General features: G+C 43.2%; 1 protein-coding gene across 1 annotated transcript in view; it reads left to right on the forward strand.

Moving 5' to 3' along the window:
- Positions 1–20501: 20501 nt before the first annotated feature.
- The window catches only part of ANKFN1 (ankyrin repeat and fibronectin type III domain containing 1), a 178912-nt gene continuing 178710 nt past the window's right edge, over positions 20502–20703 (forward strand). Inside the window, exon 1 of the mRNA XM_050920155.1 lies at positions 20502–20579. The gene's annotated coding sequence lies outside the window, so the exon portion shown is untranslated. The remainder of the gene's footprint in view (positions 20580–20703) is intronic.

Here is a 20703-nt window from a genome sequence, read left to right on the forward strand (position 1 = left end):
GGAGACTCAAGCTAGATGTGACACTACATGAACTTCAGCAAGACACACACCCACAGTTATAGTTGCAGTTGGAGCTCTTGTGAGGCTCTGAGTTAGAGTTGGGGCTGGATTGTGTTCCGAGGCTAGGTTTTGGGTAAGGGCCATAGGTGGCCTAAAGTTAGGGTTTGGGATTGAACCCCAATTGATGGCTTATGCAAAGATTAGAGCTGGGCCTAGTTGATGGCCCCAGGCTAGGGTTATCATTGGATCCCATAGGTGGCCACAGGAAAGCGTTTGGGTTGGGGGCCTGTAGATTGTTCTGAGGTAGGGTTTGGGTTGAAGCCTGTAAGTGATGCTGAGCTAACAGTAGGGTTGGGGCCAGGGTTAGAGTGGGATTGTAGTCTCTGGCTAGGTTTAGGCTTAAAGCTGGATCACAGCCTTGGGTTACAGTTAGGGCTGGGGCCTGCAGTTAGTCCCAGGGTAGAATTAAGATTGGGACTAGTTGGAGGCTCTGGGCCTGAGTTAGAACTGGGGCCTGTTGGCCATGCGCTAGAGTGGCTGGGGACTTTCAGAGACCCTGGGCAAGTGTTAGATTTGGGGACAGAGCTAGGTTAGGTTTAATGGACATGGTTGGGAGTCCTAAAATAGAGTTTAAATTGGGGCCTCTGAGGCACCCTACGCTATGATTAGGACTGGAGAATCATATGAGGAACCGTATCCAGTCTAGGTTTAGGGTTAAGGCATGTAAATGGCACCTGGATAGAGTTAGGGCATGTAAGTGGCCAGAGCTAGGGTTAGGGTTGCAGCTGCAAATGGCCATATGGCTTGGGGTTCCTAGAGGGCTAGGGTTAGTGTTGAAGCCACTTGTGTCCTTGGGCTCTGATTAGGGTGGCTGCCTATTGGTGGCCCCAGACTAGGGATAAAGTTAAAACCTCAATTTCTTAATGAATATAATTGTCTAATGCAGAGATAATGTGAAGCTTATTCGATGTATTCATTGTGAAGGAAAGATAAAGCACTCTGTAAACGCTAAGGATGACTGTCACCGCATTTGCTAATGCAAAGTGACGGTGGATGCACAGGAATGAACTGAAGAATGCCAAGTGGAAAAGAGGAAATGTGTTAATAATATATATTGTAATTACTAAAACTAAAATGTGGGAAACGACTCTGGAGTTAATATCCCAACTCATCTAAATAGTGCTTTGAAATCTTTCACCCTAATGCTTATCTCACTGATACCTAAAAGATGTTGCTTCAAAAGGAGCACTGTTCCCTAGCATGGTGCTGGGGGACTGGATCAGTACTGACTGAGATTCAAGTGTGCCACTTACTTACTGAATCACCAGTCCTGCTATTTGGTCATGCATCAGCTGGCTCAACCCTATCTAGCTTATAAGGAGATGGTAGCCATAGGTGACACAGCTGTGATCGCATTAAGGCAGGAGACCAAATGCTGCAGTTCCTGGAACGTGCGTGCTGGAATAGATTGCATGCTGTTGTTTCATGCAATAAGCAGACCTGCAGGTGACCAAATTTTCGGCAGAGTTGTGCAACCTGAAAACTTCTGCATTTTCCGTGCACTTGATATGTGTTATTGACTGTCTGCCTTTCTGAGTCTAGCTGAAAGAAGCATGTTTCAAGTGTGGTGTGATAAATAGAAGTGGTCCCAGCCAAGATCCTCTGTTTTCTGCTTTACTTGTGGTAATGCCAACCCATAGATATTCACCTGTCTCCATTTGGGCATCTCAACTTGTGCCCTGTTATAACATGGGTGTGGTTTAAGTCACCTGCGAGATTCCCCCATTTGAAGACACACGTGTTCCCTAAGCTGCTTTTAATTAGGTTTCTTTGGTTTTCACAAGGTATAGGGGAAGATTTTCAAGGTTGCCTCAGGGATTAAGTTGCCAGGTTCCCATTAAAATTAACCAAAATTGGGTATCCAAATTGCTTTGAAAAATCCCACCTTTAGTCTTCTTTTGGTGGTTGTTTTTCTTTTTAAACTGCAGACGATGACATCACTGTGACTTCATGAGCCTTCTCTTAAGCACTTGCCTAGGTGTTTGGGTCACCAAGTGGGCCTAAGATGCTTCTTAAATGTTGCCTTTATTAATCTAACTAAAGGGGAAATCACATCAAATTTTAGACAGGGTAGATTTGCCCACCTGAACCTTTACATCTCTGTCTAGAAGGGTGAAGTGAAGGTGGATAAGAACAATCAGGCGAGAGGAATCCCAGCAAAGAAAAATAAGCAAATAGTTAATAGTGATGACTGTTGGGATCTGAGGCAGCCAAAGGTTTGACAGGAGATGGGGAGCAGCCTTCCAAGAGAATTGGGTTCAAAAGCTATAAAATTGCAAATAATATTTTAAAGAATAAATACAAAATCCGAACACCATTCATTTTCCTCAGTGTAACTAATGATAAATCCATTAAAATGCATCTACAATCTCCACTCTACCATGTATTAATACAGAGCCAACTCCTAGTTGTGCAACCTTCACTTAGGTTGGTGAGCACTTGTTCAAACAAGTAGTCCAGGTCTTCCAGGGAGAGACCCAGGAGCCCAATCGAGGGGTTGTGTTGCCGTCTGCCTGTGCTTGGATGGGCAGAGATGGGAAACACAAGAAGTTTCCACCACGAGACTTGCAAATCCTGTGCAAAGGGCCAAGCATGAAAGCAGCCCCAGGGAGCTAGGATTTGGTCCTTGTTTGTTACAGGGACCCAGGGGGTGAATCACATCCAAAAAAGCTGGGTAGTAGGCAGAGCTGCAGATCTGCTTCTTTCTCCAGATCAACCTGTAGATAGGTATCAGCAAGCCATGGGGAGCAACTTTCCATGTGCATTGAGCAGCCCTGGAAGAGTGTCCTTCTTGATGCAGTGTATCACCTGGTGCTCCTCCTGCGTGGGATGGATTCTTGCACCTGAACTAGCTGCCCTGCTGATCAGTCCATGCAAGGAGGGATAGCAAATAAGCATAAGAGTGTGAACTAATGGTCTGAGCAAGCTCGAGATTGACAGCTAGCTACTCTGTTTTTCCAAGCCTGATTCTGACATTAACTCCCTCTGTATCCTTAGTCCATGAAACTAACTTATCTGCCTCAGTTTCCCAATCTGCTAAATGGCGATAACAATACTTCTGGATCCCACAGAGGGTTGACTAGCCACTACACAGCTCTCATGTGGCAATGATTTCGAATTGCTACCAAAACGAATAGAGCGTTTAACACGAGGAAAAGCAATCTGCTAAATGAACTGGGATGCTTTTCAATTAACCAGGGAGCATGTCCATTGAAACTGAAAAAGTGATTTAATAGGATCTGTTGTAACTTGTTGCCTACTGGCTGTGATGCCGGGCTGTGGAGCTATTTCTGTAGACACTTAAAGCAGAATAAGCTGATGCACTATTTCGCGATGATGGCTCTAGCTGCAAATGCTCTGCATTGCTACTGTGTAGGGCATACTATGCTAAAACCAGAGGAACAAACTCTGAATTGAAACAAGGGTTATTAATACACCACGCAAACATGTCTTCGATTCTGAAGCAAAAGTAGGAAAGTGCTATTTAGTGCTATTAGAAGAGATCAGTTTTTTAAAGTTAGATGTCACAAGAGGATACTTGTGAAGCAACACGCTGATCATATTTTATTAGCACAATATTTTCAATGCATACTCATTTAATATGGAGCAAAATGCATTGCTTTCATTAATAAAAACATTCCTTTTCTTATGCCTGGCATTATGGCACTTCAATCAGGAAAAATAAAATATAACCTTGCCATGGAAATGTTGATTTCAATCTAGGCTCCTAGTTTGTGTGTGTGTGTGTGTGTGTGTGTGTGTGTGTGTGTGTGTGTGTGTGTGTGTGTGTCTCTCTCTCTCTCTCTCTTTTAACCACGTCCATGAACATCTAATGTCTAGTTATAGTACATCTAATGAAATTACGTTCTTGAGGACTAGTGTTCTGGTATTAAAGTTGTCAACATAAAAATATCATATACCACAGTCAGTATTGCGGGGGTGTTTTAGCTATTAAATTAAATCTGGAATAAAAAGAATTGTCCTTGGATTTTTTGGAGGGGGGGATTTTTCTAAAGAATTTCAGTAGCTTAGTTTGAAATGTTAAACATTTCTTGTAGGATTCTTTTGAGTGTTTAGTAGGGAACATCAGTTTATGGTAGATTGATTGTAGATTAATGTCTGTGAAGTGACTTTTTAATACGATTAACCTACAGGGTGGGGGGGAAGGTCTAAATCATATGTTCCATTTTTTTTTCTGCATTCCTTGGAGGGTTCCATATGTTTACCTTTAACTGACTTTAGACTGTGTGTCCCTTTGTGGTTGCTGGGAAGGGCTATTAAATTCTTTCATGTCTATTACTTTATTAAGGAATGTGACGCCAGATACAAAATAACAGGAGAGCACAACAGTATGAAACACAAATAATCCTTGATGAGATGCACATCTTGAATAGAGATTTGGAAATGTTTTGCACCTAATTCTTCGCTTTGAGCTGTTAGACTTCAAAATTCCAAAAGGGGGCACTCTTACCCTCTGTCCAAAATATGATCCAACTGAGAAAATGCAGCACAGGTCTCTAATATTGTTCTGATGTGAAAAGCGTATTAAGTTCTTGTATTACTTTGGTAATATTAAAGATTAACACTAGTACATTAGTGATAAAAATGCTTATTTCTTTTAAAGACTGACATTTTAGAAATGTGAGATACTGGAGGTTATTGTTTTCTTATTAGCCACAATAATAAGAATAAGAACATGGTCACACCTCACTTAGGATGATTATGGTTAAGGTTATCAAATTCTGTAGCTGAAGAGAACAGTCATTGCTGATGGAGAGAACCATAAAAATGTCAAACTACATACACTTTTTAATTGCTTTTGGGCATAAATCAAACACATTTATGATGAAGATTAAGAGGAAAATGGAATCCCAAACTGCTCACCACTTTTCCAGCTAATTGAAAAGTGTATAAGTCAAATATGTGAGTCAAAAATATGTATGCTTTCTTGAGGGATGTAATTTATTGCCAAATCAGTTCAAATTGGCATTTTGTTCTTATTTCTATAGAGTACATGGTAGAAATATAGTTGTATTCTTTTAAATGAACTCTCCAAAGAATACATGTTAGCCATTCTTTTGTAATAAATAAGTTATGTATATAATATATCTGTTATGAAAACATGCTACCTATTAATAGCTATATACACCACAAGGTAATTATCTCAATAGTCTTTGTTACATTCATAACCTTGTTGCAGTTAAATACCACTGTCAGTCCAGCAAGGATTCTAGATCAGAAATATAGGTATACAGGCTGGCTAACTGTAGAGTTCATTAAGGAATGTCATCCCAGAGAGAACTGTCAAGCCAATATCAAACAATCTGGAAGGGTGTTTCACCTGGAATTCCAATGGGGACTGGATAATGGGTTAGTTGTACCTAACAGTTTAGTGCAGAGATCCTGCATATTGAAATCCACTTCCCTGGCTTTACCACAGTGATGCTAGAAAGAGCAAGAGGAGGTGATGATGCAGATGGCATCCATGCTAGCAGTCTGGATGAAGCTCACTTTTCAAGTTGTCTTGACTTTAAGCGGGAGCTTTGGTGGAATCAGTTTGATGTCCATTGAGGAGAAGGTGACAGGGACTATGGTTCAGATCACATAATCTAACCCAATGCATATAACTCTTGCCAAACAAATTCCAGCTGGGAATGCAAACTATGACCGGTATGATTCCAAACCACCACATGCATGTAGAAGGAGACATATTGCCAAAGTTCTTGTAACTTGCAAAGAAAAATCTTTTCTGGGTCACCTCAGAAACCAATGTTGGCTGTGCCGACACAATGCTTGTTAGTTCTGTTTTGTTTTTTTCTACAGTGGGAATTTAATACATGATTCAGATCTCACCCATTTTATTCCAGTATAACTCCATTGATGTCAGTGGAGTTACCCTGGATTTCCAGTTGTGTGAGATCAGAATTGGGCCACATAGATCAGGTAAAAAATCCAACCAAACCAAAACAAAGCAATTTTCCCAAATAATCATCAATTAAAAAAATTAATATGCAAAGTATTTAAAACATATATCCATCACTCAGACAATCCAAGCTCCATCACAATAAAATTGTCTTAAACTGGACACTGATACATTTTACTCAAGAGTTTCTGTTCAATTCCACCTTCTGCATATCAAGTAACTTAATTTTTTTTTTTTGATAGTTCGTGACTGTTGAATGCTTGTTGGCTGCACATTCGTATTTCGGGCATCTTTCCCCACTCAGATCAATACTTTAAAGGGCCAGATTGTCAGCTGGTGTAAATCAGTGTACTTTCCAGTGAAGTGGAAGAGATAGTCTTTTGTTTGTGCTTTTAGTTTCAGGATCAGTGTTATAGGACTGGTCAGATATATGTTTGTGGTGGGATGGTGAGGTTGCATTGCTCCTAATTATGGTTCTATTTAAACATTTATCCTCGTTTCAGATTTTTAAAAGTTTCTAGTGTTTAAGTTCCCAGAGACTTCCAAATGCAGTTATCTATGAATTTAAAAATAATTACTGTTCATTAGTTGCTATTCCTCAGGTCTTTATGTTAATTACAATTTGCAACTCCTCCTTGTAAAACCAACTCTGTACAATTTCGTATAATAGGGCCAAACCCTGCAAATGCTTACTACCACAAGTAGTCTGGTTGAAATCAATGGACTACTTGTGGTCACAAGTAGTATAGACGTAGGTGCTGGGACTAGGGATGCTGGGGGTGCTGCTGCACCCCGGGGCTTGAAGTGGTTTCCATCATATACAGGATTTACAGCAGTGGCATAGCCAGGACGGGACAGGTGGGTGGGCCCTGACTTCGGGTGGGTGGCCCGGCTGTCGGGGGTTGCCCCACTCCGCCCACCGAGCACTCCAGCTGGGGAGCAGGGTTGGGAAGTGGGGGCTTGCCCCACTCCGCCTGCCCTGCACTCCTGCCAAGGAGCAAGGTCAGGGGGCAGGGGCTTGCAAGCTGGAGCGTCGGGCAGGCGGAATGAGGCAAGCACTGGGGCAGGAGCAGAGCTGAGATTGGGGGGTGGGCCTGGATGCTAAGTGGGTGGGCCATGGCCCACCCAGGCCCCCTTGTGGCTACACCCCTGATTACAGTTGGGTTCAATGGCTCTCAGCACCCCTACTATACAAATTGTTCCAGCACCCCTGACCATGGATGGTGGTGTTTGCAGGATTGGGCTCAACAGTACGAACACGGTGAGTTAGATCCCCGGCTGGTGTAAATTGGCATGACTCCAGTTTCTTCCATAGAGTGACACTGATTTACACCTGAGCAGCTGGCTCATAGACTCGCAATCCATTTTTTGTGCAGCAACGGAAGATAAGTTTTCATTTGCTGTATAAACTAAAGCTAAAATGGATTACAGTGACGCTCTACTTTTATTGTGACAATCCGGATACGCGTGAAACAGATATTTTTAATAATGTGATCTTTAGCCTCGTTACGCATTAGATGATGTAGACTATTTTAAACCCACACCGGCTTTAAAAAAAATCTTGCTGCTGAGGAAGACCATAGAAGTTGCTCCATTATCTGTAAAAATTATAGAGAGATTTAATCGGGATTTTAAAAAAAATTTCTGAAATAAACTTTTGCTTGTAGTTAATTGTCACATACGTGGCATTTTTCAAGTAAATAGGAGTATAAGGTTTATATTATTTTAAATGTATATTGTATTTGTCTTCCCAACACTGTGGTTTTTAGTACTGTGAATACCGTAGTATGGAGCCAGCCTATTAAACAGCCTGTTTTTGTAAGGACACTGTTAGTCCACCTACAATGTTCTATTGCTTACTGTGTTCGTCCAATATGCTTAGCATTCCACAACCTAAATGATCATTTGTTGAACAAATTCATGCTTTTATTAGTCAAAATACAGAGAAAACAGAGCCCCCCTGTTTCAAGATATTTGCTAATGCACGGTTAATTATCACATATAGCTTACTATAATTCATTTTACAGGGAGACCTCCTGCAGGTAACATACTAGCAGTTTATGAAGCAAAATAACCTCACTATAGATTCGAACTGTTTCACTACTGGTCAGACAGTTGCTGCTTCTAGGCCTTCTCACTTCACATTGCTAATTTGAACAAGGCTTTATTTTTATATTTGTCAGCAGCAAGACTGTAGCATGGTTGTTAAACCTCTCCCAGGCCTAATTAGAGTAGCAATGCTAGCATTCATAATGAATCTCGTGTCCTGGGTTGGAGGAGGTAGCCGTGGTGCTACAGTAGCTTCCTGGCAGACAGTTGCTGGCAGGTTTAAGGTAGCTTGTGGCTTGCAATATTAAGTGACTGTTGAAATTCATTGACTCCACTGCGGCTTATGTGTCTAGATGACAACAAGTTTACACGGTTCTTTTATAGTTACAGCAAATGGGTCCATTTAAATATTTATTAGGTGATTATGGTGATGTGAAATGGAAAAAAAAATTGCAAAATACAGCATTGCATGTATAACTGTTTTAACTGTTTATACAAAATAGGGCTGTGGTATCATTTGAAATTACAGCATCTTTTTTTCCTCATAAATATTTATAATGTATCAGTAGCTAGGCATGCTAGTTTTGTTTCTTATTTAATTTGACATCCATTTGGGCTGCCATTAAAAGCTCTCCCTCTGATTTGACTGAAGTATATTTCAGTCAGCTGTCGAGTGACATTTTGATTAGCCTGGGCGAGATTCAGTTCTAGGAGCTCTTTTGCCTTTATGAGGCAAAGAAAGGAGGAGTGTTGGCTGCAGATATTTGACGATGGGAACCATAGCAAAAAGTTTGCTTCTTGCAAACTTTTCCTTGCAAGCAATTTGTCAGAATCTTAGAATCAAACTTAGTGAAACTTGATTTATTTTGCTCTTTTTTATTGCTGCAAGAGACGAGACCACCAAAGCTGTGTGGATATCTTTACCAAAAAATAACCACCAGCCACAGTAAATTATGGACTTAAGCAGAATGCTGGGATCAGCTATCTTGTGTATAGAGATATAAGGGAGCACATTTTTTAAAACCCGCTCCATTGAAAGTCTTAGCCGCTGCAGAGTTTACTTCTGTTTCCACAAAAGGGGTGAGGGCGAATCAAAATTCGTCTCTAAGCCAAAGGCAACAGAATTTATTATTCAGTTTTATAGAGGGAAATGAACTGATTATGTATATCCAGAGCTGTCGGAGCACCTCGATGTTCATTGCAAATGTTCACACTGATAAGCAGACATAGTGAGGAAAAATCAGGAAAGGAGTGGGAAGTCTGAATAGAGATTTGACTTATAAATAATGAGAGAACCCATCTACATATAGCCAGTCATTTGATCTAAAATTGTGCTGTGGGACTGGAAGAGAGAGGATTGCATTCATGTCACTATCATTAAAACTGTATTGCTGTTACTTGGCTGTTTAAATTCACTCCAGGCAAAAGGCTGGCAGCCAGCCTCATTGCTGTAGAACTAGAAAGAGGTTTAAGTCTGGTCTGTTGTGGGCTGAGGTAAATCTGGAGTTGGGGAGTTACTCTAGCTTTAAAATGGGCTATAACTTAGCACAGAATTTGGCTCATGCAATTTAACATATGCCTCTACATGATGACCAAGATGTGCTAAAATCCTTGATCCAAAGTTGATGGAAAGATCCCCATCATCTTCAGCAGGTTTTGGATACATCCCTTAGCTTCATATGTCAACATCAGTTGAACATAATTGGTCCTGATGGCCTGCTGCATTCCAGATGCTTTGCACCTCTTCATTGTGAAGCATCCCTAAAAGCTACTTTGGGAGCATCACACATCCCGACTGCCACTTTACAAGACATGGCCGGGGGAAAGCGGGCAAGGCCAGGACTTCTCCACAGTCCCTGGCTAAGGCAATTATTTTTTAGGGCATTGGCCTTTGTAAGACAACATAACTGAGCTATGTCAGGGAACTGGGAATGAGCCAATATTGGAGAACACCCCCCTTGACACTTTCCCTCCTTGATATTCACCATGCACTCTGCAGCTGCAGCCAAAAATCAGGGCCACTCTCTCTCTTGGAAGAAACACAAACAATAACCTCTTTCATCACTGCAAGAGATTGAATTGGATGTTTTCTGAAATCTGTAGTCATGGGAGGAGGTGGAAGAGACCGTTTGGATGATAGGCTAACCAAAGGCCTTGAGAGTCCATGTCAGGAACCATGGATCTGGAATGCTGGTCCGCAGGGCTCTTAGGAGCTAGGCCAGGGGTCAGCAACCTATGGCATGCGAGCCAAAGACGGCACACAAGCCGATTTTTAATGGCACTCTGCTGCCTGCCAGGGATCCGACCGCCTGCCCCACTCAGCCCGCTGCTGAACCCGGGCTGGCAGTGGGCTGGGCGAGGCCGGCGGCTGGGACCCCGACAGGCAGCAGCATGCCATTAAAAATCCTGCCCGGCCCAGCCTGCTCTTGTCTGTCCCCACCCACCACTCTCTCCTGCAGGGGCAGGGGGCAGAAGCTTGGTCCTGCCTGCTGCTGCGGCAGGGCAGCCTCCACCAGCAGTCAAACTCCCTCCTCTCCCACCTCTTCCCCCAGCGTACTGGTTTCCTGCCCCTCCGCCTCTCCCACTCTGCGGCCAAACAGCTGATGGCCCTGGAGAGGTAGAGGGAGAAGTGGAGCTGGAACCGCAGACACAGTGTGCTCCCTGCTCCAGAGAAGAGGCAGGGACGGGGCCCTGGGGAAGGAGGGTGGAATCAGGGCATATCCCCTCCAGCCCCCTGCCATGAGCCGCTCAGGGCAGGGGGCTGGGAGCATCCCCACAACTCCAGCCCACACCCCAGTCCTCTTCCCTGACTCCTGCACCCCCGACACATACCCAGCCCCCCGACCCCATGCCCTGACTCTTGCACTCCCCACATCCCCACTCCCACCCTGAGCACCAAATGGAAACTCCTGCGCGCACACACACACCACATTCTCACCTGAACCCCTCACACCAAATTGGAGCTGCCCAGGTAAGCGCTCCACACCCAAACCTCCTGCCCCAACTCTGAGCCCCCTCCCTCATTCTAGCTCCTGGCCAGACCCATCACTTCCAGCCCTGTGCTCAGTGCACTCCCACCCTCAGCTCAGTGCAGAGAGAGGAAGAGAATGGGCCAGAACCAGGGAGAAGGTAGGTACCCACTCTATGTGGGCAGCGCCGGGACCAAAGACCGGCAGCAGGCGTAGTGGGTCTGGCTGCTGGGATCCCAGCTGGCAGGAGCCAGCAGATGGAACCCCATACCGAGCTCAGCCCACTGCCAGTCTGGGGTTCTGGCTGCCGGCCCCTTGCCAGCTGGCGTCCCAGCCGCAGGCCCTGCTCAGCCCGCTGCCGGCCTAGGTGAATGGAACCCCAGGCCGGCAGTGAGCTGGCAGTGTAAGATCAGCATTTTAATTTAATTTTAAATGAAGCTTCTTAAACATTTTGAAAACCTTGTTTACTTTACATACAACAATAGTTTAGTTATATAATATATAGACTTATAGAGAGACCTTCTAAAAAATGTTAAAATGTATTACCGGCACGTGAAACCTTAAATTAGAGTGAATAAATGAAGACTCGGCACACCGCTTGTGAAAGGTTGCCAACCCCTGAGCTAGGCAGTCCCAACTTGCTGCCCAGTGACCTGCTAACAGCCACCAGAATAGCAGCTGAACAGAGGACTCCAGTCCTGTGATCTGATTGGTGGAACAGTGGGGGGTCCTGATTGGTCCCCAGCTTCTATTTAACCCAATCACAGGACCAAGAAGTTGTCCATGCAACTGGGTTCTGGCTGATTAGGACTGCTTCCCCAGCAATACCTGCTCTTACTGATCTCCTGGTAACCTGACCCTGCCTGCCATCTATCTCGCCTCTGGCTTACCTCGGACTCTGAACTCCCAGTATCTGACCTGGCCTGACTCCCAATTCCTCCTTTGACTCTAGGTCAGACTGCCCACACCCTGGTCAAAACAGCTTGCAGTCTTCTGAAATCAACATGAAAATACTGAGAGTTTAAAGATTAAAGGAAGAATTGACCCTAGCACTGCAACCACTTTTCACCAGCCATACAGCCTGCTCAGGAATATCCCCTGCCGAAGAGTGTCATTGACTTCCATTGGAGATGGAGAAGTTCCCCACTTCTGAACTTTAGGCCCAACTAACCTTAAAAATAGATTAGAAAAATCCTGATACCAAATCTGGGGACTTGTGCTATATTACGTAAAGTTGATCTGATTCTGCTCTATACCACTGGTGCAAAGCCCACAGGCTGCTCCTGTGTAACTAAGGTCAGAATTTGGCCCATTAGATAGAACACGGGGAGCTGGAGTTTGGAGCTGTTTCCTTTTGGCTTCTGCTCGAGCTCTTGGCTTGGTCATCACCCCCCCCTCCCCCATGTGACATTGCAACTCTGTGTGCCAGGCTACAATGCCTCTCACACAGATTTGGAGGAAGTGGGTGTAGGGGTTCATGGACCAGGGGACTCAGGCTGCTGGTGGGGTTGGATACCTGGGAGGGGTAGAGGACAATCAGGTATGGGGGGGGTGAAGGGAATCTATACCTCCACACACACTTTAAATGGTTTTCTGCAGCCCCTGACTTGTATTGTACAGTGCGTATCACAAGGGGGCCCCAATGGCTCATAGGCACTGCTACAATACAATTAATTAATAATAATGCAGTAATGCTTTTAACCTTCCCCGCCCTCCCTTCCAACCCCCCCCCCCCCAAAAAAAACACAACCTCACTGCCTGTAGGTCATTCAGTCTTTTCTGTTGCACAAGTTCATTTTGGAATGAGAGTACTGAAAATTTTGAAGTTCAGACAGTGACTTAATACATTCATTTATCTCCCTTGGTAAATTGGGTTCACATCTCAGCTGAAATGAATTTCACATACTCTGCTATAACCCCATTTGTTCTTTCAACAACAGAAGAGAGAAGAAAAAGCTTTTCACCTGCAGGCCATCAGTTCTCAAATGCAGCCCAGGTCAGGAGTAATAGAAAATTGTTACTATTTGATTCCTGATAAATCATATGGTAGTTTCAGTCCAGTTCGTAGTTGACCTACATCCTCAACACAAAAACCACCACTACATTTGGCACTAGGGAGGCCAAAAGGCTGAATGACCATGAACATTGAAGTACCCTATCACCCCCAGAGGTGTTTTTATGGAAACCACTATTCAGTGTCTGTTAACCTTCCCCCTTCCGTGTCTAATTCTGAGGATAAGAGTTCTTTGGAACTAAAAGCTAAAGGATAGAGTGCTAGAGATACTTACGCTTTAGTCCTGGAGTCCCCAGCTCAATTTCTGTTGATGGCAAATGGTAGCTCACCATCAAGGCATGTTGATGTGCAGTCAGGAACCTGATAATGGATCTGGTTTTGTGAATACACAGAAACCTTCAGTCTTCGGGGCTGTCAATCTGGTTCCTTTCACAAGCACTAAATTCTTTTTTTTTTTTTTTTTTTAAAGAGAGAGAACATTCTTTGGCTTTTTGAGAGTCTGGAAGTTCTGTGCTACTGTTTTCTCAGATTTTCCAGCGAGATCACTTCCTGAGTGGGGCTTAATGTGAATAATCGGTCTGAGGGGGAGATCCAAAAGCCAGGTTTTCAGAGACTGTCTGATTTCAGCAACCCTCAGTGACAAAACTGAATTAGGGTCAAGCTTGACAGTCAGCTCTGAAGGTTATCTCAAGTAGTGACTCAGAATAAAAATTGGATTAATTAATCAGAACTTTTATGGTATTGTATGTTGTTAACCTCATTAAGGGTCAGATTCTTATTCATATGGAGAAGCACCTTGCTCCATGAATGGTCCTACTGATTTCAATAGTGCAACTTGGCAATAATGAGTATAAGGGTATCAGAATTTGGCCCTTAAAGTATGTGCCAGGTTAACTGCTTGAATCTCTCTGCAACCTACGAAATCAATTGCATGGAAGAAACATAAAGCAGTAGCTATAGAGAGGAGAACATGATATAATACAGAGCCACATTCAGCATTTGCAACCTCCCCTTTGCTTTTTCTGCTATCTGGTTGGATGACTGAAACTTCTTATACAGAATAGAAAAAATACTCTTGTTTGTACCCAAATGCACGTAAGGCACAAAGAGCAGCCGTTCCCCAACAGCAGTGGGAGCAAAAAGCTATTTATGCAAATGTTCGTGAAGAGCAAATGAAAAGGGGCACTGTCATGGTTAAACCAAACTGTTCTTTGGAATTCGGAGTAATGTCCAGACGCTATTTTTCAGAGATCACTAATTCCAGTAATGATCGTGTCTTGGTTATCAGGCATGAAAACTTCACTGGCCAGATTAGCAGCAGATGATGTTACTAATTTTATTGTGCACCAGTTATGTTGGCACCAAGCTGCTGTTCCAATTCCTGCAGTATGTTGAAGCAGTGTAGTCTTTTTGAGATCTTGTAATACAGAATGCATCGTGTGTCTTGAAGCAACAGAGACATCTGACAATATATTTCCTGAAGAGATCTCATAGACGGTTACTGGTATACAATTGGTCTGCTGAACATGAATGAAGTTTTGAAATGGGGCAAAGTGAGTGGCTCACACAAAAATAATGAATGTGGATTTTTCTGAGAGGGAATGAAAATTGTAATGTTTGGGGCCTGTTCTATATCCGAGGTAGATTTATGCAGATCAAGTAGCAAACAGATGATTCTCAAAAGGAGACGGTCCCACTACAACATCATTGGAAGTTCTATACAAAGCAAAGAGCCTGAGAACATTGATCAAGATTTTTTAAAATGACTGTAGATTTTCTGACTACCTCAATTTTTGAATGTCCATCTCAAAGGGAGCTGATTTTCAGAAACTCTTTGAAGATTTTAGTCTATCATACTGGGCACCCAAAATCACTGGTCACTTTTTAAAATCTTGCCCATGGTATGTATAGAACTGAAAATATACCATTTTTTAGAATAGCATTCATAACCCCTAAATTTGAGCAGCCTGAGATTCAACCAAACAATCCTATTAACGTTGAGAATTGTGTCCCAAGTCTTGTTCACAATGCATAACAAGCATGCAGATTATGACTGTTCATGGTCTAAATACTTATTTGCATGCAAGTGTATGTAAACGTTTTGAGAGAATGTGCCAATTTCAACAAAACTTTTAACAACAAACTACCTACTTTGTGGTAGTTGGGGTGTTGGGGGTGTTGTTTTGTCTTTTGCTAACTCACCTGGCTTCCTTGACTCCTCAGCAACCCAGCTCCTAGTCTCCCAATTTTCCAGCAGCCCATGTGGTAGGCTGCTGGGAAGCCAGGGCTACCTGGGCTACTTTGCTCTGTGGCCCATCTGGCAGACTGTGGGGAGCCTGAGAGGTGGGGCCAGACATTTTTGAGAACTTCCATTTCAGTCATTCCAAAATTGAAATTTTTAAAAAAATGTCCCTTCCATGGAAAATTTTGCATATCCACGTTTTTGTTCAGATTCAGAAGAAAATTTTTCCAGAAATATGATAACTTTCCATGCAAGGGAAATTCTAATTCCCAGCCATTTCCACCCTGCACCATTAAAGTCAATGGGACTCCACAGAATTCTACCCGCATGAATCTTATTGCGAGACTGGGAGTTATGTTTGCAGCAGTTAAGCTTTATTTTTTAAATATTTTTGTGCCCTGTCAACTTTAATACAGCTAGGGTGGTATATTTTTAGAGTGCTGCAAGTATTCACTTTAAAAAATTGCTCCTAGACACCTTAAACAGAGTAAAAAAAATTCCGTCTCAATGGCTAAAAATTCAGCCTGTTGACACAGGCCTTTTTTTTTTCTTTTCAATGTTTTGGCTGAATAATAAACAGAAAATAGGCATATATAATGAAAACACTGACTGACAGGTCCCTAAAACAGCAGCAGTACTCTTGTACTTTTCCATAGCCTCATTTTACAGATTACAAACTGCTCAGCTACTTGTTTTAAAGAAAGTAAATAAATAAACCTCAGTCACACAGTTAGGTGATTTCTAACCCTCTCCGCTTGCGCGCGCGCGCGCGCGCGCGCGCGCGCGTGTGTGTGTGTGTGTGTGTGTGTGTGTGTGTGTGTGTGTGTACTGAGAGATGAGAAAGAAGCATTAATTATGGTATAACTCAACTGCCTGGATCTCTCTCTTCTGATAATTTTCAATACCTTGGATCTCATTTTTAGACTAATCCTTTAGGATGTCAAGACCTACAAATGGTTAATTTCTCTTTTTAATTGATCTGTGGAGGAGCTGGGATTTAGTGGTAGGTCAAGTTTTTACTCTCTCATGCTGCTCCATTAGAAGAAGAGGGAGTGGTTTCTTCCTGATAACTGGCTGAAGATTGGCATTCAGAGGTGGCATTGCCAGCTCACTAGTTTTTGCTGATACGAAGTGCACTGTTCCACAGCATATGGTAGCAGCAGCACTGAGAAACTAAACATTGCCCTCCTCACCACAAAGACTCTGTTTAGAGTTGTTTGGCCTGGGGCGGCCTGGGGATCCAAGCACTAGATTAGATCTAAGGAGACCTGGATTCTGTTCCCAGCCCTGCCAGTGGTTTGCTAAGTGATCTTGGACTAGCCACTTTACCCCTCTGTGCATCACCTACCCCAGCAATAAAATTAGTGCCCCCTGTTATCACAGTATCTGAGCATCTCAAAACCCTCATAATGTTTACAACACCCCTTTGAAATCAATGAGAGTTTGGCACCTTGGGACTGGGGCTAAGTGACATGCCCAGAGTCTCATAGGAAGTCTGTGGTAGGTCTCCCATGTCCCACACTAGTGTGCTAACCACTGAACCATTTGTCCTTCAATAACAATGCGTACCCGCTCTGTAAAGGGCTTTTAGATCTACAGAAGAAAAGCCCTATATAAGAGCTATGTATTATATTGAACACACGATTTAACTTCTTGAAAGTGATCTTTGGTGGAATCCTCCTTTGTGCTAATGAGGTGGTACCTCTGGATAGGACACAGGCTGTATTTCAAATAATAGCAAACTACTCAACGTAAGGCTGGGTCTTCGCTGCAAAACAAAAAGATGAGATCTTAAAATCTTCAGGAGGGTTTACAATATCACATTTCCTCTAGAGATTCACCCAACAAGCCATAAAGTGATTTTTACAGTTTGCTAATTAAGAAAAGTGTATAAACATGAGAGCGAGATGGGAGAGGTTCATTCATCAAATTAATTCCTGAGATAGCACAAACCTAATGAAAAATGGGACTTCAGTATTATTTGATCTCATTATATCCTTCAAGCAATAGATTAGAAAGGGAATGAGAGAGATCCCTCTACAGAGGGTGCTGAATAGTCCAAGTTCCAGTGAATCTCTTTTAAAATTAAGTAGAATGTAATAAACCCCCTTCTCAACAAAATATGGGAGAAACTGCAGCTTCTCTGTCTTTGGAGGGTCTAATGGTTAGCACGCAAGACTGGAATTTGGCAGAGAGCGCTTCTTTTCTTGGCTTTCTAACCATATTGACCATGTGTAAACCAATTCACTTCTCTGTCCTTTGTTTCCCATCAGTTAAGTAGGGATAGTATCTATGCTTGTAAAGTTCTTAGATAAAATGTGCTATTGTAAGTGCAGAATATTATTGATGGAAATAAGCAAAAATAAAGACCAGCTGATTTTTGATAACATTAACCAAGTGATAGGAAATCAGCTACATGCTGTCTCCATGTTGGGTGTTTTACGCATATAACTGGAACACAGAGCACTGAGGGAGTTACCACCACAGCTGACACCTGTTGACTCTGTTAGTGGCAGTCTCAGCAGAGAAGCCAAAAACTAGAGGGGCTTGCTTCAAGCCAGGAGCTGAAGCACATTGGCAGAAGCTTGCACCTGTGCTGACTGCAACTGGAACACTTCATTCTTGAGAGCTGCTGCTCTCCCTTCTGTGGCTCCACAAAGTTTCAAGTCCTCCTCCTCAATCTCTTCCTAGCGTTGGCCAAGACAGCCATCCGTCAGTCCAGGAGGAGGAACCTGGATGGGGTGGATCTCTGCAACTGTGGGGTGTTTTTTCACTCCCTCTTCTGGGCATGCATCCAGGCTGAGTTCCTCTGGGTGGCATCCGCTGTCCTGAATTCTCCGCTCGATGTCCTATTCTGGGTCCCTCATTCTAATGTTCCAAACTACATCCCTGTCCTTGTTCCCTGTAATCCATTAGATTCTGGATTCTGTAGCTGCTCCCTTATCTGAGGGGCACTCCTTTTGTTGTTCTGATAGGCTCTTCTCACAATCCTTGGATTTAAATAGGGTGGCCTGTGCTAAATTAATTTATAAATAAAAGTGAATGTAGAAGCTGGAGTTTACTTGGTGAAAGGAAATCGATGTTAAAAGTGAAAACAAGGGAAATTTGAGTTGATTTCTTCCTCACAAGCTGCTCCCTGTTTCAAAGAATGATCTGATTGAAATCTGCACATGAACCATTGGTTCAGTGACCTTGGAAAGCACACCCTAAGCCGTCATTGATAATCTCCAAACATCTTCTGATCTTTTTCCAGGGAGAGCTGAGGGCTGCTGATCAAACTGCCTTCGTTGCTACATTTCAGATAACACTGCTGGAAGGAACAAAAAGTTTAAAGCTCCTACCATGTCTCTGAGTAAAATTTAATGTGTGCAATAAAGTAATGACTGCATCCTGTGAACCTTTTTGTTGATGGGTAATTGCTGGACTCAAGCTTTAGACATCGAGGTCCAATGCTCTCTGCCTTGTGTTCTCTCATAGCAAAAACCTGACTGCAAAAAAAAAAAAAAAAAAAAAAAAAAGAAGAACAAAAGCGTCCAGCCTTTACAAAGCAAAGTTCATCTCTGTTCAGTAGGAGGCTGGGACTTTCACTGCTGCAGACACCAGCAGCTGCTCCCTGATGAAATGAGAAAAAATCTGGTTTCACACCTGCAGTGCATCATCTTAGCCTTCGTCTCCACATTGAGATTAAATGTTGCAAGATTTCCCGATAGCTCTGTGTATGTGTCAGAGGCAGGATAGTGTATGGGTTTGTATGAAGGTTAAGACTGGCCTGAGGTGTAAAAATTTGGGTCTGGCTCCAAATTTTGACTACTTCTACCCTCATCCCTACAAATATCCAAGTGTTTGCGTCTCAGTGCAACTCACTCTAGAGAAACGGTCTAGCTTTAAATGTTAAAGGTGGATGGACTATTTTTTGGTTCCATTTCTAAGCTAGAGGGGGATGTGATGAGGAGTGTGCTATGTCCAGCACTTCACAACATAACTTCAAAGCAAGGACAGAACTCAGATTCTTTTGCTCCCTATGGACAGACTGCTGCACTTGGCCTAAAGGAGAATCTACATTAGTTGTTAGCAGTATAAAGCCTCTGACATACACTTCAACAATTCTTATCCAGAAACACACACTGGCATGTTCATTTTGTAACTGGTGATGGATTATTGCAGAAACTAAGGACTGACAGATATTGACTCTGAACTTAAAGTGTTCCTAGAATCTATGGGGTAATGGTGCACTTCCAGAGCAATGCTGGGGGCTGGGGCCCAGCAGAGGATGGGGAGCAGGGGGGCAGGGGACAGCAGTGGCAGGGAAGGGAGCAAGGAATTCTGGGCAAAATATTCAAAGGAAGGCGTTAGGGCCCCCAAATTCCATTGGATTTCAATTGGTTTTGAAATTCCTCACTCTACATGGCACCTTTGAAAATCCCACCTAGTATGAGCATTTTTGAAAGAGTGGAGAGGCTTTTGTTTGTTGTGATAGAGCCCTTTTGTTTATTGTGGACTGTTTGGGTGAATATACGGTGCAGTCCTGAAGTGATTAAAGTGCTCAACTAGACTCCTGAAGGTTGTGGGTTTGAGTCTTGCTCAGTCTTGCCCTGAAAGGCTATTTCCAATTTACCCAGCTGCAAAATGGGTAGCTAATCCACGAGGTGAGGGTAGTTAAAGGTGGTCAGATGTACTTTACTCCCTTGGGGCCCAGATAGCCACTTCACTCTCTGGTGTGCTGTTGGCTATGAAACTGGCATGCCTTAACTGTGTCATACCGCTGAGCCCTTGGCTTTGGGTGGATTGGATCTGCACCCTGTTTAGTCTGGAACCACCAGTGAGTACTATATCTGAGTCTAATGTAGTGCACCTGAGTTCCATCCCATCAGATGCCATGAAAGAGACCCTGCAGTATCTTCAATGTCACCCTCCCCCCCCCCAATCTGTTAATGGTTACTTTTCTTTTAAAAATTCCAAATCACCCTTTTTGTGTGTGGGGAGAAGGGGGTTATAAAACATTTGAAGCTTCTAATCCTTTTCCCCCCTGACACTGCTATGCTGTTTGCACTACTCAAGAGCCCGGCTCCAAATGAGGCAGCCATTCTTAACCTATGCAGACAAAGGGAGTGGTTCCCCTAGCAACAGGAACCATGTGGAGGTTCTCAGAGAGCTCTCTTCCCCCCCTACTCATGTTTTCTTTCAAGTTAGCATTTTGCACAGCATCTCAGGTGGAGACTCCGACAACCGGGCTAGCGGCAAACAACTCTTCTGGCTCTACAGAACCGGCATTCAAAAAGCAATTATTCCTCATGCATCAGACAGAAAATATGATAATCATGGGTAAGTGAACTGGCAAGCATCCCAAGTTGGTGATGTGTTGGTGGGGAGGAAGTTTAACAGGCTAAGAGACTGAACTGCTCAATGCTTTCTAATAGTATGTGTTTTTGTAATAGACACAGTGATG

This window comes from Gopherus flavomarginatus, chromosome 12 (assembly GCF_025201925.1).
Source record: "Gopherus flavomarginatus isolate rGopFla2 chromosome 12, rGopFla2.mat.asm, whole genome shotgun sequence".
NCBI classification, from domain to species: domain Eukaryota; kingdom Metazoa; phylum Chordata; order Testudines; family Testudinidae; genus Gopherus; species Gopherus flavomarginatus.